This window comes from Bombina bombina, chromosome 3 (genome assembly GCF_027579735.1).
Source record: "Bombina bombina isolate aBomBom1 chromosome 3, aBomBom1.pri, whole genome shotgun sequence".
In the NCBI taxonomy this organism is placed as follows: Eukaryota; Metazoa; Chordata; class Amphibia; order Anura; family Bombinatoridae; genus Bombina; species Bombina bombina.
This window is the reverse complement of record NC_069501.1, coordinates 562,010,620-562,037,535: the sequence shown is the minus strand read 5'-3', so window position 1 is coordinate 562,037,535 and position 26,916 is coordinate 562,010,620. Positions and strand designations below refer to the sequence as shown.

The 26,916-nt window shown below is 37.0% G+C and overlaps 1 long non-coding RNA gene across 1 annotated transcript in view; it reads left to right on the top strand.

The window, feature by feature from the left end:
- Positions 1-26,916, top strand: part of LOC128653676 (uncharacterized) — an 89,694-nt gene that overhangs the window by 44,556 nt on the left and 18,222 nt on the right. The window contains exon 2 of the long non-coding RNA XR_008401384.1: positions 11,459-11,560. This is a non-coding gene — a long non-coding RNA (uncharacterized LOC128653676). The remainder of the gene's footprint in view (positions 1-11,458; positions 11,561-26,916) is intronic.

Below are 26,916 nucleotides of genomic sequence, written 5' to 3'. Positions count from 1 at the left end.
ATATGGTTGTAGGATGTAATTCGGTTGTTTCAGATCCAATCCAACAATCAAATGTGATCCAGACACCAATTCAAGATGACTGGAATGAGGTAACCCCCAAAGTATACCCCAATAATAGATATATGGGGAGGAGGGGAGGTTCTAGATCTAACAAAATCTCTGGTAACAATCCACAAATTAGAAACAACACACCACAACAAAGAAATTTCCAAAGTGAGGAATACTATGGGAATTATCAAGGAGAAAATCCTCAGAACAGCAATAGGTTTAGGAGTAATCATGGCAATTTGAGATTCTTTTCTAATAGTAATATTAGAGGCAACTATAATTATAAAGGTAACTGGCAGAGAGATCCCAATTATCATTATAGACCATATGGAAACTATGGGTACACTAACACCCCCCAATATAATTTTAGAAGGGGACAACATACATCAAATTTTAATAATAATAATGGGTATCAAAATAGATTTGCCCAAACCTATCAGGTTAGGGAAGACCATAGACATCATCAACAACAATTTGATAACTTCAAAATTGATCATCAGGGAGAGACTATGACAAAACACCAACAAAGGAATCCGTTTAGACAATGACAATATAATAGTCAGAACACTGACAATTACCCCCAAGGGGACCAAAGGGGACAACCACAAGAGTGGAAAGAGAACTATAGGGGGATGCCTAACAGATTATCTTCCCTTGAGACTCCCACATCAAGGGAAATTAATGATACATCTAGAGAGTCCCCTAGGGAAGTTGCCAATATAGCATCCTCATCCTCGACTTTTTTAGGGATGGGTTACAACAATTTGCCAATGAGAGACCTGAAGGGAAAAAGAAAACAGATAACGTTGGAGAACGTAGATACCCCGATAAAAAGAAGGTATATCGAGGAAGAAGATCAGGGTCAAGATTCAAGAACAGACCCAAATTGGACCGCTCAATAGCCAGATCTGAGAATGATAGAACCGATAACAATATTGGTCAAATCGAAAATGAAGTGAAGGGAATCTATAATCTGAGTGACACCACCCTGAAACCAGAAGAGAAGATGATATTAGGGTTGGGTCTCTCCTATGCCCCATCAAGAGGATTAGATATATTCCAAACCTATCTCAATACCAAGGAATTTGTGAGGAAACTCACCCTTAAGAGATACTTTCTAAAATCTGGTAGAAAGGACCGGTACTGTCACATATGGATCTGAGAGTAGAGACCAGTATGTACATTCAGACCTCCGACCTAAGTCTCATTTCTATCCCACCCACTGTAAGGGACCAGCCATTGAAACATTTGCAACTATGGTTTGTAATGATATTAAGAAACTAAAGTCTAAAAATGCACACAAAAAGAATCTTAGTGCAAAACAACTTAATACAATATCGAAACTTGAACATAACAACAACATTGTTATTAAACCGGCCGACAAAGGTGGTGGGATAGTGATATTGAACAAGATCGACTACCTTAAGGAATCCAAGAGAATCTTGGAATACAAGGAGACCTATGACATTTTGAGATCCGATCCCACGTGTGATTACAAGAGAACACTGGACAATTTACTCACAGAAGCCAACAATATGGGCATTCTAAATGACAAAGAGTTTGAATATTTGACAAATAAACATCCTAAGATTCCAGTGTTCTACTATTTGCCCCAAATTCATAAAAGTTTGGTCAATCCACCTGGGAGACCAATAATATCGGGCATAGGCTCCTTGTCCAGCAATCTATCGGAGTATATAGATAAGAACTTGCAGCCATATGTTAGGACCTTACCATCTTACCTCAGGGACTACACTGAAGTTTTAAATTTACTAAGAAACATGGAGTGGGACGACAGCTACATCATGGTAACCAGTGATGTGACATAACTGTATACCTGTATCCCACATGAAGAAGGCCTGGAATCAGTGGGCTACTATCTGGACAAAAATGAAAACATGCCTCAGGCTCAGAGGACATTTATACTTGATGGTATAGACTATATACTTAAACATAATTATTTTTCCTGTGAGAAAGTGTTCTATCGTCAAGTATGTGGTACAGCTATGGGGACCAGGTTCGCGCCTAGCTACGCCAATTTATACATTGGCAGATGGGAAACAATATTTTGGGATTCCTGCCCGGCTGGCGCAGACCTGGTCCTGTACAAGAGATATATTGATGATCTCCTTATGGTCTGGAAAGGCAGTCTGGAAGATCTAAGACATACTCTAGAGGTCATGAATTTAAACCAGTTGAACCTTAAATTTACCCATAATTTCAGCAAAGATCACATAACTTTTTTGGATTTGGATATCAGGGTGAAAAACGGAAGAATTGAGACATCAACCCACTTCAAGGAAGTGGATTGTAACAATTATATACATCAGACTAGCTGCCACCACAAGAAGTGGATCTCAAATATCCCTAAGGGAAAATTTATGAGAATAAAGAAGAACTGCTCAAGTGAAGTCATGTGGATGGAACAATCCCTGGTACTCAAGGCCAGATTCTTGGAAAGGGGTTATGACGGTTCTTTTATAGACAAAACCATCAATGAGATAAGCAGTATAAAAAGGGACACTCTTCACTCACTTACAAACCGAAACAAGCGAAAGGTACCCATGAAGGTCTGAAAGTTCTGTACATCACCCAATACAGTGAAAGAAAGAAATCCATCGAAGATATAATAAAGCGACATTGGCACCTTTTAAGGAATGATGACATTATAGGAGAATATCTTACAGAACAACCTCAGCTCATTTATAGGAAAGCCAACAATCTCAAGTCGATCTTAGCTCCCAGCATCCCCAAGAACAAGAAATCCACAAATTCTATGGGAATTATGGGTAAGAAGTTATACGGTTTCTATCCGTGCCACCTCTGTAAGGCATGCACACATGGAATGAAATCGGATACATTCAAGTCCAAGGTCTCCAATGAAATGTTCAATATTAAGCAAACCATAAAGTGCACAGATGTTGTCTATCTCATCAAATGTGGGTGTGGCCTACAATATATGGGCCAGACCAAACGAAAACTTAGAGATAGGATCCAAGAGCACCTGTTACAGAAGTGGAACAAAGTAGATCTGCCTATCTACAAACATTTTAAGGAAGTACATGGAGGGAGTGATAAAAGTCTCAAATATATGGGGATAAGCAAATTAACAAAGGACTGGAGAGGAGGTGATATGGAATTGAAGATGCTGAGGACAGAATCAAAATGGATCTTTAATTTAGATTGCATTCATCCTAAAGAATTAAATGCTAATTTTGAAATGGTCCATCTATTTTAAACATTCCTTAGAAAATCACCAGTACTAACCACTTAGAAATATCCTCCAACCTAATGGATATTGTTATAATCCTTAATCTTCTCCAATATACCATCTAATCCACCCTCCTCCTAAATTATAAATTACCACCAGTCCCACAGTACTAATGGACACTAATATAACCCTTTATCATGTCCAATGTACCCTCTGACGGAAGTACAAGCTTTTGAACCCCAGGATAGTACTTAGATCTCAGTATAAGGACCCCTCCTAATTTAGGGTTATAAATTAAATCTATATTATATTAGATCTCAGTACAAGGACCCCTCACAATTAATGGTTATAAATTAAATCTATATTAGACCCAAACATATTGGCTAATGGTTGCTAAATCTGTTAAAAATAAAAGAGATTGTATGTTCAGAAAATCTTGGAATATATCTAATGATATTGGTCATCTGTTAACGTTACATATAGAGATTGTGTTAATCATGTAAGTCCAGGAGTATATTGAGCCTAAAATCCCCAAAGGATAAATTATACCTATAAAATTGGGATAAGGTTGTTAATCTTTGAAAAAATTAGGATAATTCATCTGTTGGTAGAAACATTATAAAATTCATTCTGTATAAAATTAATCCTTTATACCTATAATGACATCATAATAATCAGTTTATTTATATCCCATTCCCTAAGTTTATCACATAGGTGAAATTGTAGGCAATCTTTTGAATCACAAAAATATATTAAAAGTTAGACCTCCCTGACATTCCTAGCATTGGGATGGATCGTTCACCTAATCATAATATATATCTATTTAGATATTAAGTATAACTATCAGTATCAGATATAAGCCGCTCTTCCGATTTGCCCATTACCAATATGGCCCCGTATGAAGGGAAATATTGTAACCGGAAGTACCGGACATGACGACATCTGGCAAAGGAAACGGATGTGACGTTTGTTAACGGCAAAGGCAGCGGGAGTTCTGATTATTGCGGCAGAACCATTTTTGGCGCCAAAGATATAAGCCACTCCTCTGATAATATGTATATAAGGTTAGTATTTCTTGAGCCTCAATATGTCTTGAAAAAGGCCCTAGTATAGGGCTGAAACGCGTAGACGAAGTTGAAATAAGATTTGTGAGGCTCAATATATTTCCAGGACCACGACATTTGGGTGAGTCATTTAACCAATAGACTCTATCCCAAATGCAATTTGTATAGCGTTTGTTTATTTCTTTATTTAGGTCACTGTCTTGGTACCGAATTTGGACACAGGACTGGACATTAATTGACTTTTAATCTGCATTTATGTTATTTGGACCCTTGGATTAAGTTATATTTCGAATCATTTGGAATCTTTTGAAGTATTGGGATTTTATTTTGGATATTTTGGATTATAGGTTTAAACCGGATCACCTTGGACTTTATATTATAACATATTACTCTAATTATCAATTTGCATATAAATTTGTATATCAATTGATTAACGTTTGAATTTAGGGCCACTGTTTTTGTATCATTTTTTACCATTTAGATACTAATTAGATATCATTTAGATTTTTATTTGCACGTATTTCACCGATTAGGGGGTTGATCACATATCAATTTGTTACCACTACAGGGAGTGCAGAATTATTAGGCAAATGAGTATTTTGACCACATCATCCTCTTTATGCATGTTGTCTTACTCCAAGCTGTATAGGCTCGAAAGCCTACTACCAATTAAGCATATTAGGTGATGTGCATCTCTGTAATGAGAAGGGGTGTGGTCTAATGACATCAACACCCTATATCAGGTGTGCATAATTATTAGGCAACTTCCTTTCCTTTGGCAAAATGGGTCAAAAGAAGGACTTGACAGGCTCAGAAAAGTCAAAAATAGTGAGATATCTTGCAGAGGGATGCAGCACTCTTAAAATTGCAAAGCTTCTGAAGCGTGATCATCGAACAATCAAGCGTTTCATTCAAAATAGTCAACAGGGTCGCAAGAAGCATGTGGAAAAACCAAGGCGCAAAATAACTGCCCATGAACTGAGAAAAGTCAAGCGTGCAGCTGCCAAGATGCCACTTACCACCAGTTTGGCCATATTTCAGAGCTGCAACATCACTGGAGTGCCCAAAAGCACAAGGTGTGCAATACTCAGAGACATGGCCAAGGTAAGAAAGGCTGAAAGACGACCACCACTGAACAAGACACACAAGCTGAAACGTCAAGACTGGGCCAAGAAATATCTCAAGACTGATTTTTCTAAGGTTTTATGGACTGATGAAATGAGAGTGAGTCTTGATGGGCCAGATGGATGGGCCCGTGGCTGGATTGGTAAAGGGCAGAGAGCTCCAGTCCGACTCAGACGCCAGCAATGTGGAGGTGGAGTACTGGTTTGGGCTGGTATCATCAAAGATGAGCTTGTGGGGCCTTTTCGGGTTGAGGATGGAGTCAAGCTCAACTCCCAGTCCTACTGCCAGTTTCTGGAAGACACCTTCTTCAAGCAGTGGTACATTAAGAAGTCTGCATCCTTCAAGAAAAACATGATTTTCATGCAGGACAATGCTCCATCACACAGCGTGGCTGGCAAGAAAGGGTATAAAAGAAGAAAATCTAATGACATGGCCTCCTTGTTCACCTGATCTGAACCCCATTGAGAAACTGTGGTCCATCATCAAATGTGAGATTTACAAGGAGGGAAAACAGAACACCTCTCTGAACAGTGTCTGGGAGGCTGTGGTTGCTGCTGCACGCAATGTTGATGGTGAACAGATAAAAACACTGACAGAATCCATGGATGGCAGGCTTTTGAGTGTCCTTGCAAAGAAAGGTGGCTATATTGGTCACTGATTTGTTTTTGTTTTGTTTTTGAATGTCAAAAATGTATATTTGTGAATGTTGAGATGTTATATTGGTTTCACTGGTAAAAATAAATAATTGAAATGTGTATATATATTTTTTTTTTGTTAAGTTGCCTAATAATTATGCACAGTAATAGTCACCTGCACACACAGATATCCCCCTAAAATAGCTATAACTAAAAACAAGCTAAAAACTACTTCCAAAACTATTCAGCTTTGATATTAATTAGTTTTTTGGGTTCATTGAGAACATGGTTGTTGTTCAATAATAAAATTAATCCTCAAAAATACAACTTGCCTAATAATTCTGCACTCCCTGTATTGGTTTAATTTGTTCACATATTTCAGTTTGTTATCCACACTGATATGTATTTTTATCACTGATATTTGTATTTTCACACTTTTTTGATCATACCAGTATTGATTTTTAACCTCCTTTTTTTTTCTTGGGGGTCACCCATTTTTTGAACAAATTTTTTGGTCTATTTTTGAGTTATATATTGATTTTTATGGTTTTTATTGCTTATCTCATTCTGATATCAAACCACCCAACAGTGGGAGTTTATGGATCCGGTTAAATCCATTTCCTCCGTTTTTTGATTGTATTTTACTCATTTTAATTCATTTTATGTATATTTATTGGTCTGTCCTGTTTTTGCTTATGGTTTTAACCCATGTAGAATAAATATTATATTACATTTTTTAACCAATCAGTCCCAAGATTATATTGCTTGTTGGGATAGCGAAGTTTAGTCACACCCCACTCAGCGGTGTATAACTACATTTGTAACCTGTTGTATACCTAAGCCATTGGCGCTCCTATATATCTTTTGTATCGTATCTTGTTTAGGACCTAATTAGGGGGTCTATTTATAGTGTAGCCGGTATACTCATCTAGGCGCTAGTCACTTATCTCAAGTAAAAAAAGAATCCAGTATAACTCAAATGAAAAAATACAATAATGGCTATATTTTATGGAAGTCTCTATTATGGAAGCTACAGACACAAGCAGGAAACACTGTATAGTGGTTCCATTTCATTGACCATATCATATAATACCATGTGCCATCCCTACCCTATATATGTACTGTAGGTCCTGGTGTGTAAGGGAGGTAGGGAGCTTAGAAGGCATTTAATGCTTTTAGAGCATGTTCACTGGCAAGTAACACTACCCCTGATGCTACAAAATGATTGGATTTCACTCCATTTCCTCACCTGTGATTGATTTCAGTGAACTAAATAAAGAAACGTAGCGGTTGTAAGATGTTTTTTTTAATTGTATTTGGAGTGCATAGGTCTACATTGTCACTTACACTTGTAGATATAATATATATTGTTTTCATAGGTACATAGATACACAAAACACATACACCTAGATTACGAGTTTTGCGCTAAACAGGGTGTGAAACAAAAGCAAAGAAAGTTGCGCTTTTTCACGCCCCATAGCGCTGCTATTACGAGTCTCTGAAAAGCCTCCTTACGCATGTGATATGGTGGCGTTAAGCCAAAAGCCAAGGGCTGAGAATACGTGCTCGTGCACACTTTCTCCATAGACATCAATGGGGAGAGAGTGTTAGAAAAAAAACTAACACCTGTAGTGTGGAATGGCGATCACCTTAACGCAACCCTATTGATGTCTATGGAGAAAAAAAGTTACGTTTAAACACCCTAGCATAAACCCCAAATCTAAACACCCCTAATCTGCCGCCCCCGAGATCGCCGACACCTAAATAAAGTTATTAACCCCTAATCTGCCACTCCCGACATCGCCGCCACTAAAAAAAGTTATTAAACCCTTTTCAGCCTTTCCCCGACATCGCCGCCACTATTATTAACCACTAAACCTCTGGCCTCCCACATCTGCGCCGCTAAATAAACCTATTAACCCCTAAACCTCCATCCCCCCACATCGTAAAACACTAAATTTAACTATTAACCCCTAAACCTAACAACCCCTAACTTTAAATTAAAATTACAATATAACTATCTTTAAATAAATAAAAACTTACCTGTAAAATAAAAATAAACCTAACATTAAACTATAAATTAACCTAACCTTACTATTCTAATAAAATAACAAATTTAAAAAAACCTAACACTACGAAAAAAAATAAAAAATCTAAATTACAACAAAAAAAAACAACAAATCGTACGAAAAATTTAAAAAATCTGTTTACCCCAAAAATAAAAAAACACTAAAAAACTAAAACACTTAGATTACATAAAAATTAACAAAATTATCAAAAATATAACAATAACACCTAATCTAATAGCCCTAGAAAGATAAAATGCCCCCCAAAATAAAAATACTCCCTAGCCTACAATAAACTACCAATAGCCATTAAAAGGGCCTTTTGTAGGGCATTGCCCTAAAGAAATCAGCTATTTTACCTGTAAAATAATACAAAGTCCCCCAACAGTAAAATTCACCACCCAACCAACCCCCCAAAATAAAAAACCTAAATCTAAAAAAGAACCTAAACTATCCATTGCCCCATAAAGGGCATTTGTATGGGCATTGCCCTTAAAAAGGCATTTAGCTCTTTTGCATTGCCCTTAAAAGGGCATTTAGCTGTTTTTCAAAGCCCAAACCCTAATCTTAAAAAAAACAAAAAAAAAACTAAGACTAACCCCAGAAGATCTACTCATGGTTCCTGAAGTCTGGACATCCATCTCCATCCAGGCGGCAAAGTCTTCATCCAGGTGGCGAGGTCTTCATCCCTCCCGGGGGCGTCATCTATCTTCATCCCGGCGGTGCAGAGCAGAGCCATCCTGGAAGCCGATGCAATCCTGCGCGGAGCGTCCTCTTCATAGGGTCGCCGCCGTACACTGAAGTTAAATGCAAGGTAGCCATTTCAAAATGTGGTCCCTTGCATTCCTTTTGGCTGATTTGATTCTTCAAATTCAAATCAGCCAACAGGATGAGAGCTTCTGAAATCCTATTGGCTGGTCAAATAAAAGCTTAGATTTTTTAAAACAATTTGTAGGATTTTTTTTTTGTAATTTAGATTTTTATTTTTTTCGTAGTGTTAGGTTTTTTAAATTTGCAATTTAGATATTTTAATAGTATTTTTTATGTTATTAGATTAGTTATGTTAGGTTAATTTATAGTTTAATGTTAAGTTTATTTAATGGAGTTATATTGTAATTTAAAGTTAGGGGGGTGTTAGGTTTAAGGGTTAATAGTTTAATTTAGTGTTTTGTGATGTGGGGAGCCGGAGGTTTAGGGGTTATTTTTTTTAGTGCGGGTTTGACGTTGCGTTACAGTCTAAAATGCTTGCGGTATAGTTATACCCAATAGTGTGTTACTGCTTTTATGCTGAAATTGCCATTTTTTTTAGCTTTCAAAGCCTCAACGCAAAACTCGTAATCTAGGTGATAGTCCCTAACACCCATTTGACCCCTTCCTACCTACCTTTTATCAATACCTGCCCCAGCACTGTTTGTTCACCCTTGCCCTCCCACATTTTTTCATAATCTATTTCTATATCTATTTTCACAATACATTTGTTTTGTTTTTTATTTTATCCCTTACATCCTTTACTCACTAAAAATAAAAAAGAGGCAGCAGCATAAATAATCACAAAGTTTATTGGCAAAAAGCCCACAACGTTTCGGGGATCACACCTTAGTCATGTGGATCCAGAGTAACACTGAATCTTTTAAAGTCAGATATTTATAGGACGCCAATTGACCACAATAATCTCTTGCCTTATTAGAGTGCTCATCCTCCTGCATTATTAAATTCTCTTCCCTATAGCCAGTTTCTTAGGGTCAAGAAAATTGTTTCAGACTTGAAGAAATGAGTCAATATTTTAGGGAGCGGGGTTACCCAGATGATATTATTTAACGTAACATCAAAAAGGTTGAGGGGTGGTCCAGACAGGATTTGTTTAAAAATACCAGTAAAAAAATCAGTGATGGTGAGGAGAAAAAAAAAAGAGTATTGCTTTTGTCACAGAATATAATAGACAAAGTAATAAGGTGTTGAATATTTTGAGAAAGCATTGGCTCATTTTGAAGGAATGTAACCCCCACGTTACTCGTTTTAAGGGTATATTTATGCCCGCCTTTAAACGTGCCCCTTCCTTGAGGGATAAATTAATCAGAACAGATATTGGCACAATTAGTGTTGCGGAATCTGTTGGCACTCTACAAATAACCGATAATAATAATGAAAACTAGTGGCATTCAATATATTACTAGTGCCAGCAAAGGTTGTTTCCCATGTTTGGGATGTTTTAGCTGTGGAAAAATTATTAAAGGTGCTGCTTTCTTTCACCCACATACAGCCAAAAGATTTGACATGAAGGGCTATTATAATTGTAATAGTGAGTATGTTATTTACTTGGTTAAATGCCCAAAAGGTTAGCTCTATGCGGGTGAGATGACAAGGAAGGCTAATGAGAGGATGAATCAGCACAAATCCAGCATCAGAAGGAAGGATCTGGAAGCCCCTGTAGCTCATCATTTTATTTAGGTAAATCATCAAATTTCGCAATTTAGGTTCCAAATTATTGAACAGGTTCATAGACCTAGAAGGGTTGGAAATAGAGAGGTTTTATTAAAAATGAGAGAGGCTTTCTGGATATTTAATTTAGGGACCTTGCAACCAAAAGGTATGACTAGGGACCTTGATTGGTCTATTTTCCTATGAAATGGTATGCAATGGTTTAGGGATAGGCTGCTTCTATGATGTATGTTTTATTTATTTTTGTTCTTTTTTTATTAATATTGAAGTGTGTGATTCTCTGAAACCACCACTAGGGGGGGGGGTTGATTAAAAGGAATTTGTACCTGTAATTGATAATGATGTGTTAATTACACCTGTGTATAAAATGCAAAGATTCAGTGTTACTCTGGATCCACATGACTAAGGGGTGATCCCCGAAACATTGTGGGCTTTTTGCGAATAAACTTTGTGAGTATTTATGCTGCTGTGCCTTTGTTATTTTTTGCGTTTTGTGGGACTACAGTCTCCCTGGAAGAGTGCATTAGGTATTAGTGTGCTGGACTCTACTGACTTTCTTTATTCTTTACTGACTGCCCCAATACATTTGACTAAATTCCCCTGACCTGTCACATCTGATTTGTTACCTACCCCCATTACCAGTGCCTTTACCCAAGACAGTACCCTATCCTCCTTTCATAAACCTCAGAGACAATCACCCATTGATTGTTAGTACAAGCACCTGATGTTTAGCCTAAAATTGTAGTAAAATTGAACTGAATTGAAGTTGCATTGTGTCCATCCCAACATGGTAGTAAAATGTAAATTGAACCCTTTGTTGCTATTTACTAATTAGGACATATTCATTTTTAAAAATAGTTTTTCCTTCAGCAGTGGCACAGATGAGAGATGAAGAACAAGGCAAGGAGCCTTGTGAGGAAGGCGAGCGATTTGAAGATCCCCTCTATAAAGAAGTTAGGCCCACCATGAGAGGTACTACCTGGCACTCCTGTAGGAAGACGGTAACACTTGTCCCCCAGCATCTATCCAAAGAGTCCAACATATCTCCAGTGAGTGAATACTCACTGCTCCCTCTAGGGCATGGAAGATTATTGTCTATTAGAACTATAGCCTATGAATTCAAAGGTCTTAGCACCTTCACCTATAGGCTTACCAATATGTTTCAGTCTCCACCACCGCCATCATAATGCATAGAACTGATGCTCACATCTCTACCACTGCCTACCCCACCTTTTGCTGTACACTCTCCTGATGTTGCTGCCTGTGCATAAAGACAGCTAGCAATCTGTATGGCTGAGATGATTGATATATAAAAATATCATGATGAGTCATCTTGAGTGAAGAAACAGACGCAGAAAAAGCAGTGTTTTTTTTAGAATACGCAGTCTTATGTTCAGATGTGTAGTATGCTCATAAACAGATATTTATATTAAAAATATATATATATTTTAATGTTTTTTGATTTGTTAATTATTAGCATTTTCTTTGTTATAATTATTAATTTAAATAATCAATTTCTATATATTATTTTAAAATTGTAAAACCCAAACATTTTCTTTCATGATTCAGATAAAACATGTATTCTCTATCATGCAAACATGATAGAGAATACGATTTTATACAACTTTCCAATTTACTTCTATTATCAAATTGTCTTTGTTTTCTCATTATCCTTTGTTGAAAAGCAGGAAGGTAAGCTCAGGAGTGTGCACGTGTCTGCAGCACTATATGGCAGCAGTTTTGCAACAATGTTATACATTAGCAAGAGCAATAGATGGCAGCACTTTTTCCTGTCATGTAGTGCTTCAGGCATGTGCATGCTACCTAGCTAGATATCTCTTCAACAAAGAATAACATGAGAGCAAAGCAAATTTGATAATAGAAATAAATTGGAAACTTTTTTTTTTTATTGTATTCTCTATCTGAATCATAACAGATTTTTGGGGGGATTTCATGTGCCTTTAAGTAAAATCAGTTGAAAAATAGAAATTGATGCATGGAAGTTGAAGCATTGAAGGAACTACCATAGGATACTATTTCTAAATTGACTTTGTTTAAAGGGACTTGAAACCCAACATTTTTCGTTCATGATTTAGGTAGAACATTTTTAAACAACTTTCCAGTTTACTTCTATTATCAAATTTGTTTCACTCTGTTGATATCATTTGTTGAAGGAGCAGCAATGCACTACTGATTACTAACTGAACAGATGGGTGAGCCAATGACAATCGGTATATATGTGCAGCCACCAATCAGCAGCTAGAGCCTCGGTTCTTTGTTGCTCCCGAGCTTACCTAGATAAAACTTTCAGCAAAGAATAATAAGAGAAGGAAGCAAATTAAATAATAGAAGTAAATTGGAAAGTTGTTTAACATAGTATGTACTACCTAAACCATGAAACATTTTTTTTTTTTAAAGGGACATAATACTCATATGCTTAATCACTTGAAAGTGATGCAGCATAGCTGTAAAAAGCTGACATAAATATCACCTGAGCATCTCTATGTAAAAAAGGAAGATATTTTACCTCACAACTTCCTCAGCTCACCAGAGTAAGTTCTGTGTAAAAAAAATATACTTCAGCTGCAGGTAAAAAAAAAATAAAAAAATGGGAAGAGATGAACAGCAGTCAATCAGCATTAGCAGTGCTGAGGTCATGAACTCTTTTACTGTGATATCATGAGATTTTACTTAACTCTCATGAGATTTCATAGTAAACTTCCTTAAACTAAATAGGAAAATAAGATGAGTGTGCATGAGGCATGCTCCATTGCAGGTCCCGGGACAGACATACTGATTTGCTTCTTAAAGTCCTTTATAGTGGGGTGAGAATACTTAGGACATTTTGAGGTAAAATATCTTTCTTTTTTACATAGAGATCAGAGTTCAGGTGATATTTTCTAGTCAGCTTTTTATAGCTATGCTGCATCACTTTCAAGTGTTTCACCATTTGGGTATCATGGCCCTTTAAGCAACCTCCTGGAAGCTCTTGTTACTCAGCTACCACATACATCTAGTAGTTTAGTAGTAGTAGAAGTGTGGCATAGGATTTAACAGCTAGGATCATAGGATCTAGGGCCTGTCAAAAAAGGCAAATTTATTTTTGACAATTGAACTTGCTGCAATAATAATTGGGGAGACCTACTTTTTCTTTTTTTTAGATTACGGTAGTTTAGATAAATGCCCACTGGTAAAAGCTTAGCCATAACTCCCACAGTAAAGAAAGCCAATCATTAGGGTGTGAATTGCTAGACTGTAATTTTGGTTGGAATAAACAGACTGATTTACATCAAGAAAGTTCTGTTTTTTTGAAGGCACAAGTTGGCTAAAACAAACTATGCTTATCACATATTACATCCAGCTTTAACTTAGTTAAATGGATAAAACGTGCTTTTGGAGTTCATGGTCCCAACCAACTTATTTCAGGAGATTTCTGCCTTGTGAAATACAAAAGTGGAGAAGAAGGTACCACACAATGATCCCATGGAAAATTATTACGTTTTGCATATGCAAATGAAGCTATAGGGTTTGTCATCCTAAATTTTAGACATGTGCACGGCTAAAAAATTCGGTTCGTTTTCGGTTCGGATCGATTCAGACTTTTCGAATTTCGTTTCGGATCGAATCGGATTCGGCAAAATTTGAATAAATTCGTTTCGGATTTATTCGGATCCGAATAAATTCGTTTCGGATTTATTCGGATTCGGCTGAATTCGGTTCTATTCCGTTCCGAAATTCGGTATGTTTTTAGTACACTAACACCCATTTAGTACACTAAGTCACTAACACCCATAAACTACCTATGAACCACTAAACCGAGGCCCCCCCACATCGCAAACCCTATAATAACATTATTTAACCCCTAATCTGCCGATCGGATATCGGCGCAACCTACATTATAGCTATTAACCCCTAATCTGCTGTCCCTAACACCGCCGACCCCTACATTATAGTTATTAACCCCTAATCTGCCTCCCCCAACGTCGCCGCAATCTAACTACAAGTATTAACCCCTAATCTGCCGACCCGATATCGCCGCCGCCTACATTATAGCTATTAACCCCTAATCTGCTGTCCCTAACACCGCCGACCCCTACATTATAGTTATTAACCCCTAATCTGCCTCCCCCAACGTCGCCGCAATCTAACTACAAGTATTAACCCCTAATCTGCCGACCCGATATCGCCGCCGCCTACATTATAGCTATTAACCCCTAATCTGCTGTCCCTAACACCGCCGACCCCTACATTATAGTTATTAACCCCTAATCTGCCTCCCCCAACGTCGCCGCAATCTAACTACAAGTATTAACCCCTAATCTGCCGACCCGATATCGCCGCCGCCTACATTATAACTATTAACCCCTAATCTGCTGTCCCTAACACCGCCGACCCCTACATTATAGTTATTAACCCCTAATCTGCCCCCCCCAACGTCGCCGCAATCTAACTACAAGTATTAACCCCTAATCTGCCGACCCGATATCGCCGCCGCCTACATTATAGCTATTAACCCCTAATCTGGTGTCCCTAACACCGCCGACCCCTACATTATAGTTATTAACCCCTAATCTGCCTCCCCCCAACGTCGCCACAATCTAACTACAAGTATTAACCCCTAATCTGCCGACCGCAAATCGCCGCCACTATAATAAATGTATTAACCCCTAAACCGCCGCACTCCCGCCTCGCAAACACTATAATACATTTTATTAACCCCTAATCTGCCCTCCCTAACATCGCCGCCACCTACCTACAATTATTAACCCCTAATCTCCCGCCCCCAACGTCGCCGCTACTATAATAAGGTTATTAACCCCTAAACCTAAGTCTAACCCTAACACTAACACCCCCTAACTTAAATATAATTTAAATAAAACGAAATAAGTTTACTATAGTTAAATAAATGAATCCTATTTAAAACTAAAGACTTACCTGTAAAATAAACCCTAAGATAGCTGCAATATAACTAATAGTTACATTGTAGCTATTTTAGGATTTATATTTATTTTACAGGCAACTTTGTATTTATTTTAACTAGGTACAAAAGCTATTAAATAGTTATTGACTAATTAATAGCTACCTAGTTAAAATAATTACAAAATTACCTGTAAAATAAATCCTAACCTAAGTTACAATTAAACCTAACACTACACTGTCATTAAATAAATTAACTACAAGTACCTACAATTATCTACAATTAAATAAACTAAAGTACAAAAACCCACCACTAAATTACAAAAAAAAACAAACACTAAATTACAAAAAATAAAAAAATATTACAAGAATTTTAAACTAATTACACCTAATCTAAGCCCCCTAATAAAATAACAAAGCCCCCCAAAATAAAAAAAATGCCCTACCCTATACTAAATTACAAAAGTTAACAGCTCTATTACCTTACCAGCCCTGAACAGGGCCCTTTGCGGGGCATGCCCCAAAGAAAACAGCTCTTTTGCCTGTAAAAAAAAACACAATCCCCCCCCCACATTACAACCCACCACCCATACCCCTACTCTAACCCAAACCCCCCTTAAATAAACCTAACACTACCCCCCTGAAGATCTCCCTACCTTGAGTCGTGTTCACCCAGCCGGGCCGAAGTCTTCATCCGATGGGGCAGAAGAGGACATCCAGACCGGCAGAAGTCTTCATCCAAGCGGGGCAAGAAGAGGTCTTCCATCCATCATACAAGTACCAAAATACAAAAAAACACTAAATTACAAAAAATAATAAAATATTACAATAATTTTAAACTAATTACACCTAATCTAAGCCCCCGACTAGCTATTAATATAGCTTCAATATAACTAATAGTTACATTGTAGCTATTTTAGGATTTATATTTATTTTACAGGCAACTTTGTATTTATTTTAACTAGGTACAATAGCTATTAAATAGTTAATAACTATTTAATAACTACCTAGCTAAAATAAATATAAATTTACCTGTAAAATAAATCATAACCTAAGTTACAATTACACCTAACACTACACTATCATTAAATTAACTAAATAAATGAATCCTATATAAAACTAAAGACTTACCTGTAAAATAAACCCTAATATAGCTGCAATATAACTAATAGTTACATTGTAGCTATTTTAGCATTTATATTTATTGTACAGGCAACTTTGTATTTATTTTAACTAGGTTCAATAGCTATTAAATAGATATTGACTATTTAATAGCTACCTAGTTAAAATAATTACAAAATTACCTGTAAAATAAATCCTAACCTAAGTTACAATTAAACCTAACACTACACTATCATTAAATAAATTAACTACAAGTACCTACAATTAAATACAATTAAAAAAACTAAACTAAAGTACAAAAACCCCCCCACTAAATTACAAAAAATAAAAAAAATTACAAGAATTTTAAACTAATTACACCTAATCTAAGCCCCCTAATAAAATAACAAAGCCCCCCAAAATAAAAAAATGCCCTACCCTATACTAAATTACAAAAGTAATCAGCTCTATTACCTTACCAGCCCTGAACAGAGCCTTTTGCGGGGCATGCCCCAAAGAAAACAGCTCTTTTGCCTGTAAAAAAAAACACAATACCCCCCCCCACATTACAACCCACCACCCACATACCCCTACTCTAACCCAAACCCCCCTTAAATAAACCTAACACTACCCCCCTGAAGATCTCTCTACCGTGTCTTCACCCAGCGGGCCGAAGTCTTCATCCGATCGGGCAGAAGAGGTCTTCCATCCATCAGAAGTCTTGATCCAGGCGGCATCTTCTCTGTTCATCCATCCGGAGCGGAGCGGCAGCATCCTGAAGACATCCCACGCAGAGCATCCTCTTCTTTCTTGATCCGACGACTAGATGACTGTACCTTTAAGTGACGTCATCCAAGATGGCGTCCCTTGAATTCCGATTGGCTGATAGGATTCTATCAGCCAATCGGAATTAAGGTAGGAAAAATCTGATTGGCTGATTCAATCAGCCAATCAGATTCAAGTTCAATCCGATTGGCTGATCCAATCAGCCAATCAGATTGAGCTCGCATTCTATTGGCTGATCGGAACAGCCAATAGAATGCGAGCTCAATCTGATTGGCTGATTCCATCAGCCAATCGGATTGAACTTGAATCTGATTGTGTGATTGAATCAGCCAATCAGATTTTTCCTACCTTAATTCCGATTGGCTGATAGAATCCTATCAGCCAATCGGAATTCAAGGGACGCCATCTTGGATGACGTCACTTAAAGGTACAGTCACCTAGTCGTCGGATCAAGAAAGAAGAGGATGCTCTGCGTGGGATGTCTTCAGGATGCTGCCGCTCCGCTCCGGATGGATGAACAGAGAAGATGCCGCCTGGATCAAGACTTCTGATGGATGGAAGACCTCTTCTTGCCCCGCTTGGATGAAGACTTCTGCCGGTCTGGATGTCCTCTTCTGCCCGATCGGATGAAGACACGGTAGAGAGATCTTCAGGGGGGTAGTGTTAGGTTTATTTAAGGGGGGTTTGGGTTAGAGTAGGGGTATGTGGGTGGTGGGTTGTAATGTGGGGGGGGGTATTGTGTTTTTTTTTACAGGCAAAAGAGCTGTTTTCTTTGGGGCATGCCCCCGCAAAAGGCCCTTTTAGGGGCTGGTAAGGTAATAGAGCTGATTACTTTTGTAATTTAGTATAGGGTAGGGCATTTTTTTATTTTGGGGGGCTTTGTTATTTTATTAGGGGGCTTAGATTAGGTGTAATTAGTTTAAAATTCTTGTAATTTTTTTTATTTTTTGTAATTTAGTGTTTGTTTTTTTTGTACTTTAGTTTAGTTTTTTTAATTGTATTTAATTGTAGGTACTTGTAGTTAATTTATTTAATGATAGTGTAGTGTTAGGTTTAATTGTAACTTAGGTTAGGATTTATTTTACAGGTAATTTTGTAATTATTTTAACTAGGTAGCTATTAATTAGTCAATAACTATTTAATAGCTATTGTACCTAGTTAAAATAAATACAAAGTTGCCTGTAAAATAAATATAAATGCTAAAATAGCTACAATGTAACTATTAGTTATATTGCAGCTATATTAGGGTTTATTTTACAGGTAAGTATTTAGTTTTAAATATGAGTCATTTATTTAATTAATTAAATGATAATGTAGTGTTAGGTGTAATTGTAACTTAGGTTAGGATTTATTTTACAGGTAAATTTGTATTTATTTTAGCTAGGTAGTTATTAAATAGTTATTAACTATTTAATAACTATTGTACCTAGTTAAAATAAATACAAAGTTGCCTGTAAAATAAAAATAAATCCTAAAATAGCTACAATGTAACTATTAGTTATATTGCAGCTATCTTAGGGTTTATTTTACAGGTAAGTCTTTAGTTTTAAATAGGATTCATTTATTTAACTATAGTAAATTTATTTCGTTTTATTTAAATTATATTTAAGTTAGGGGGTGTTAGTGTTAGGGTTAGACTTAGGTTTAGGGGTTAATAACCTTATTATAGTAGCGGCGACGTTGGGGGCGGGAGATTAGGGGTTAATAATTGTAGGTAGGTGGCGGCGATATTAGGGAGGGCAGATTAGGGGTTAATAAAATGTATTATAGTGTTTGCGAGGCGGGAGTGCGGCGGTTTAGGGGTTAATACATTTATTATAGTTTCGGCGATTTGCGGTCGGCAGATTAGGGGTTAATACTTGTAGTTAGATTGTGGCGACGTTGGGGTGGGGCAGATTAGGGGTTAATAACTATAATGTAGGGGTCGGCGGTGTTAGGGACAGCAGATTAGGGGTTAATAGCTATAATGTAGGCGGCGGCGATATCGGGTCGGCAGATTAGGGGTTAATACTTGTAGTTAGATTGCGGCGACGTTGGGGGGGGCAGATTAGGGGTTAATAACTATAATGTAGGGGTCGGCGGTGTTAGGGACAGCAGATTAGGGGTTAATAGCTATAATGTAGGCGGCAGCGATATCTGGTCGGCAGATTAGGGGTTAATACTTGTAGTTAGATTGCGGCGACGTTGGGGGGGGCAGATTAGGGGTTAATAACTATAATGTAGGGGTCGGCGGTGTTAGGGACAGCAGATTAGGGGTTAATAGCTATAATGTAGGCGGCGGCGATATTCGGTCGGCAGATTAGGGGTTAATACTTGTAGTTAGATTGCGGCGACGTTGGGGGAGGCAGATTAGGGGTTAATAACTATAATGTAGGGGTCGGCGGTGTTAGGGACAGCAGATTAGGGGTTAATAGTTATAATGTAGGTGGCGGCGATATCGGGTCGGCAGATTAGGGGTTAATACTTGTAGTTAGATTGCGGCGACGTTGGGGGGGGCAGATTAGGGGTTAATAACTATAATGTAGGGGTCGGCGGTGTTAGGGACAGCAGATTAGGGGTTAATAGTTATAATGTAGGTGGCGGCGATATTTGGTCGGCAGATTAGGGGTTAATAAAATAATGCAGGTGTCAGCGATAGCGGAGGCAGCAGATTAGGGGTTAATAAGTGTCAGATTAGGGGTGTTTAGAGACTCGGGGTACATGTTAGGGTGTTAGGTGCAGACTTAGTGTTTCCCCATAGGAAACAATGGGGCTGCGGTGTTAGTTTTTTTTCAGCCGAAACTCCCATTGTTTCCTATGGTGAAATGCCGAATTTTAACGAGCTAATTCGGATTTATTCGGGGATACGGCAGCTATTTCGGATTCATTCGGTAGATTCAGAAGTATTTTAATTCGGAAATCCGAATCGATCCGAATCTCCGAATTTACCGAATTTCCGAATTAATCCGAAACGAACCGCACATGTCTACTAAATTTGATCCAGGCATGAATTTTCACAAGAGGATTTAGCATAACTTTTTTAGCAAAATCCAGCATTTTGAAAAATATATTTGGGTTGTTGATTATTTTTTTGTGTGAAGGGGGGGTTGTAAGAGAATTACCTTTTTTGTATGGTTCTTCTTTTCTTGTAGTTTGTAAAAGGCCTAAATGCTTTACATGTAAGGTCTGATAAAGATCTATGTCATAATCTACTCATTCCAGTAAATTTGCTAATTCATATTAAGCCGTGGTTACCAATATCCTGGTATTTCATCACTCAGTTCTCACCTTTGCACCCTATTCTTTGGGTTGACAGTTATGTCCCTTTTATATTCATCTTGAAGAGATTTATGATCTGCTGTAGAAATAACTTCCATTGTGTCTAGGAAATTGGCAACTTGCTGAAGTTCAGTTTTTCTCTACCACTCATCTTCAATTAAACAGCTAAACTGAAATAAGCAGCTAGGTGCTTAAGCAATACCTACATTACATTGTTGTATCTACGTACATTCAGGATAATTAATCACATATGCTTCACTAGACTGAAGTTGCTTAAGTAATGATTCTCTTACCAGAATTCATACACAAAATTCCTTCTGTGGTTATGGATCATGTAGACTGTCTAAATTTGAAGCCATTAACATCCAAGTCATTTAGGAATTTATCTGTAAAGCTCAAAGATAAAAAGCTCTCTACTTCACTGATATGAATTTTACTTTAAGACGCATTATCATTAAACTATTGATGTTCACCTAAAGATAAGATAACTTTACATTACCAAAGATCACAGTGGTTCCTGGATCTAAAGAGTATTTAATCTGAGTTCACAGTTTAAATTAAAGCAAATATAATCTGGTGTATTGAGTTACTGAACCTCTTACTCTAGCAATTACTTCTTGGACATACTGGTTTGACCTGCTTCTCCCTTACTATGCTTTTGAATTAACCCCTTGTTTGTGAGTGACTTGGTATTCAACTCTGAAAGGTTTGGAGCGCTATTTAGCACTTACGCTAGAGCGCTAATTGCGCTGTTTGCGTGCAACGGGTTGCGCTTGTATTATGAGTTGAAAGTAAAAAGATTGTGCTCTCGTGCTAACCCAACCCGCGCAAATAGCTTACGTTTAGCGCAATTAGAATATTGTGTTACCCCATAAAAGTCAATGGAGAAGAAAAAGTGGAAAAAAAAACACCCTACTAGTGCTGTACCCTAAACTCATATTCTCATATGTGCTAACCCGATTACATATTCTGATATGATGCTCTAACTAGGGATGGACGAATGTTTTGCAACATTCTAAAAATGAAACGAATTTTAACACATTCGTTTGTTAGTTTCAAATTTCAAATGTTTTTACAACATTCTAACATTCGTTTAGTGTAATAGTATTTCTACTGCTATTTAAATGTAATATTCTATTCAAATTTTTCAAATAATTTGATTCGAATTATGCAATATTCGAATTAAAAAAATTTAAATTGATATATTTGTAATAGTATTTCTAATGCTTTCTTTAATTGTAATATTCAATTAGAATTTTTCTAATAATTCAATTTGAATTATGCAATATTCAAATTCAAATTTACATATTTGTAATAGGATTTCCAATGCTTTCTTTAAATGTAATATTCGAATTATGCAAATATTCGAAATAGATACATTCAAATTGATATATTTGTATCTATTATGTATCAATTATTTAAATTCCCCACCACATGAACTATTGAACTTCTGAATAGCATTTGTTAATTCGAAATTTCGAATGTGGACATTCAATCAAAATTGAAAGTGACATTCAAAAACTGTAAATAGCATTAGATTTTAGAATTTTTAAGAATATTCATTCTTACCAACATTTGATTATGTAAATCGAATTTCTACAATTCGTTCTAACATTCAAATTTGAATATAAACACATTTGCAGATGCCTAGCGCTAACCCAAACTCATATTCTCATATGCGCTAACCCAAATTCCTATTCTGATATGCACTAACCCGATCACATGTTCTCAAGTGTGCTAACCCAACATGAAAATTATGAATATTTCACATTCCAATGTTCTTCACATAGAAGAATATATAAAAATATATAGAGAGTGGTGTACAAGCGTACACCCACACCCTCAGGTGGCGCTTCCTACTACCTATATGTGTAAACAATACAAAAAGAAAATAGATAAAGTAAACTGATTATAATGGTTGTATATATATATAAAATTATTAAAGAAAAAACATAAAGCAACTCAATCAAAAAGTCCATATAAACCAATGGGTGGAGCAGCTCCCTATTGAAGGACGATCAAATCCTGGTATATCATGATCTGCAGAAAAAGAACAGAGGCGCCACCATGGCCTAGTACCACCAAAACAGATATACAAAGATTCATATGAATGTATATACTCACAAACAAAAAGCACCCAGTGGTGCTAGTGGGGCAGACTGGAACTTCGCAGTGGCACAACCTCCTATCCTATTATTCTGTTGTTGGAGAACTACATTTCCCAGCTTGCTACACAGGAAGAAGAAAGGCAACAGGCACACTCCATCAAGGATATCTGACTGGACATCTGCTGGGTATATACAGTGAGCTGGACCACTGCGAAGTTCCAGTCTGCCCCACTAGCACCGCTGGGTGCTTTTTGTTTGTGAGTATATACATTCATCTGAATCTTTGTATATCTGTTTTGGTGGTACTAGGCCATGGTGGCGCCTCTGTTCTTTTTCTGCACATAGAAGAATATGTTCTATTTATTAAAAAATACATATTTCTACATATATGTGATGGTATTTTGGTTTAATATATATCTATACCAATATATAAATATAGTAAAGAAAAGAAACAATAGCACCAAAAATAATATTGCACAAATGAGAAAGATATATAAAATGAGATTACTATAAGTATATCTAATGGCACTGTTTCTTTAAATTTTAATGAATGAAATGATTTTATCTGTATTCACAAATTTCACTGCCTATAAACATATCACTTCAAGATTTTTCTAATTACTGGCTTGAGAAAGGGCACAGCCTGAAATGTCGCCTATGTGTGTCTGCTTGAAATAAAATTCATAAAAGAGAATTGGAGTGCTGCAGCTTTTCTTCTAAAACTATATGTTATAGCTGTCTAGGTGGGATGGCAGCAGCTTGCCTCCAATACCATAATTGGAGATTTGTGTTGGAACATTTTTCTTTTGCAATCATCGATCGCCCATTCCGTGCACATTTCCCTAAAGAAAAACCACAGAAATAACAAGCAATGGAAGTATGACCAGATGTCTTTACCTTCTCAGATGTTGAGGCCGCAGCCATTGCTACTTTGGTAAGAGGTCCGAGGGAATTCCTGGCAGTTACGGATACAGACATCAACTCTAAGCAAAGGGAAAGAGAGAAAATGAAAGAAATCAACTGGGAATTACATTCCTCCACTCTTGCAGAGTATTACAGATTAAGAAGAACACCGAGAGGCCCTGAGACCGACACTCTTTATGGAGGACAAAGAATATTGTTCAACTTTCGAAAAAATTCTAAACAAATGTTCCATAAAACCAATGAGGAACGTAAACGTAACAAGTTCTCCTGTGGCGTGGATGACTACCTCAGTGGTCACTTGTATAGATGGGACTTCCAAGACTCGCTTAACTACAGAAAGTATGGAGAACGCCAGAATGGACACGAGAGGAGCAAACCAACTAAATCCGCAACAGGAGATTCATCAAGGGATACCTCCCTAGTTTTGATGCCATATTCCCAATCATCTTTTTCCTCACAGGGAGGCAGACACAACGGAGGAGGAGGGGCGGCCGAAAACACAGGAGAAACCGGCATCAGAAAATAACGAAACTTCAGAATGAAACAGTAAATAGTCTCATTGTCAATATTTCGCACTTAGAACTAAGTGAGACACAGACTGCACTACTAAATAAAGGCTTGTGATTTTGTCCTTCCTAGCAATACACTTAAGAATCTGGACATTGACTTATATAGATTTTTTAGACAGTTACGTCTACAGGCACATTTTTAAAAAATGCCAAAAAACATGGAAAATGTTATTATATCTACAGAAGACAATTGTTTAAGGTTAAGAGACTTTGATATAGTGATAAAATCTGATTTTGTTCCTCCTACTAACTATCACCCTGTTGAATCATATATTTCATTAGTCACTAACAATATAGAAGAGCTAAAAAATGAGATTAGAACTCACCAGGGTATTCCGTTTTGGAACAATTTAACATTTAATGAAAGAGATGTATTAAATTACATTTTAAAAAATCCTGAAATAATTTTGAAACCAGCCAATAAGGGAGGGGCAATTATGTAATTTCGGTAATTATGGATAAAGAGCAATATATATTGGAAATTAATAGACAGCTAAAGGGACAATAAACACAATTTTTTTCTTTCATGATTCAGATAGAACATGCAATTTTAAGCAACGGTCTAATTTACTACTACTGAATGATTTGTCTAGATTTCGCAGATGTCAGTGGAAACCGCAAAGAAATCGTATTAATGGAGGAGAAGAGAGTAAATTTCCAAAACCAATCCTGAAAAAAACCTACCGCGGATAAAGATAAAGATTGTAGGGTGGTCTTCTCATCCACTGAATCCAAATCTACAGACCATGACTGTGACTCTGTAGGATCCAGTGATGAACCATCAGCTCCAGTGTCTCCCCCTCCCTCTTCTCTTTCCTTATCTTTACAGGTTTCATGTAAGAAAGATAAAGGGGAAGTACAGGTGGCAGTGTGACCTAAGACCAGCCAAGTGTCCCTTTAGGAGCCGGACTAGAAGATCAAGAAGAAAGAGAGAAGGAGGATCAGGGGAACAGCAGAAATCCCACAAGAAGAAATTACTCTGAATGTTATAAATTTGTCTGACACTAATTTGACACCAATACATGAAAAAGTCCTGAAAAAAGGTCTGGGTTTTTTTTTTGAGCCTGTGTCGGAATGGATCAATAATATTCTACAACCAGTGGTGAAAAACCTGTACAGCTATCTCAGAGATTCAAGTCATCTTTTAGATATTGTGAAGGCTTTTGAGTGGCAGGAGGGATATAAATGGGTTGTGGTTGACGCTGTCTCCCTTTATTCCTCAATACCTCATGTGCATGGGTGTCGGGCATTGGAGTTCTTTATGAAAAATGAAACCTCCTATAGTGATGAGGCCAAACAACTTATTTTGGATGTTGTGGAGTTCTTACTTACCCACAATTATTTTATCTTTGACTCTGAGTTTTACTTACAGTGTCAGGGTATGGCTATGGGGGCAAAATTCACCCCCTCTTATGCAAGTTTGTTTGTGAGTAGGTGGGAGCTCCAACACATTTATGATATTGATGAGTCTTTCAGGTCCAACATCCTTTTGTACATGAGGTATATAATGATCTAATTTTCATTGTCAAGGATACTTTTTCATTTGACAATTTTCTAACTGTCATCAATAACAATGACTTTAACCTCAGATTCACTGGGGATTTGAACCATGATGGAGTTAATTTTATAGATCTACATCTATACAGAGATCCAGTTACAGATACGGAGATCCAGTTACACATAGGATCATATCCAGCACTTACAGAAAAGACAGCGGGCAACACCATACTGCATGCCACTTCCTGCCATCCTTAGCATTTAGTCAGTTCTATCCCAAGAAGTCAATTTATTAGGCTGAGGCGTAATGCAAGTACTAATGCAGACTAATAGCTAGATGATATAATGAGAGGGCCTTATACAAAGCCTTTGAAGAAATAAAGACCTGGAGGGCTCGGGACAAAGAAATTGGGGCTACAACATGTCATGCAGATAGTACAGGTAAAGGGAATGGATAAAGGAATGAAGTGGTCAAAGGGTATCTAGATAAAAACAGCATTTTTTTCTCTACAGAATTTTCTTTACATTATAATACAATATGTAACATCATTAAAAAACATTTGCACGTATTAAAAGGTGATGACATCTTACAAACAATTTTAAGTTTGTAGCCAAGAAACCACCTACCTTGGTTTCCAAACTCTCTTCTAGTTTGGTTACCTCTAAAGCAACAGCCAAAACCACTTGGCTTAGGGGTAAGGGCAGTTTTAGATTCCTTTTGACTAACTGCTTAACGTATGATAATATGGATTTTACAAATAAGTTTACTAGTAAAACAACAGGAGAATGCTTTGATATTAGTTTCTATGCCACTTGTCTCACTGATCATATAGTGTATCTGTTGGATTGCCAGTTGTGTGGGACACAGTACATAGGTCAATTGACCAGGGCCTTTAGATCCTGTGCCAGAGAACATCTTATAGATGTGAAAACCTATAATAAAGATTTAGCTGTGGCCAAACACTTTAACCTCTTGCATTTTACTAATGTCCCCAACCTTAAAGTGAAAGTAAATCCTAGCATTTTACAAATGCTAGGATTTACTATTGAAACAAATAAAGGGCACTTTCATTCATGAAGTATAAGATACTTCAAGTAGAAAGCTCATTTAATTGATTCAATCGATTGCCGTTCTTAGCTCCTACAACAGAGCACGGCTAAAAAAAAA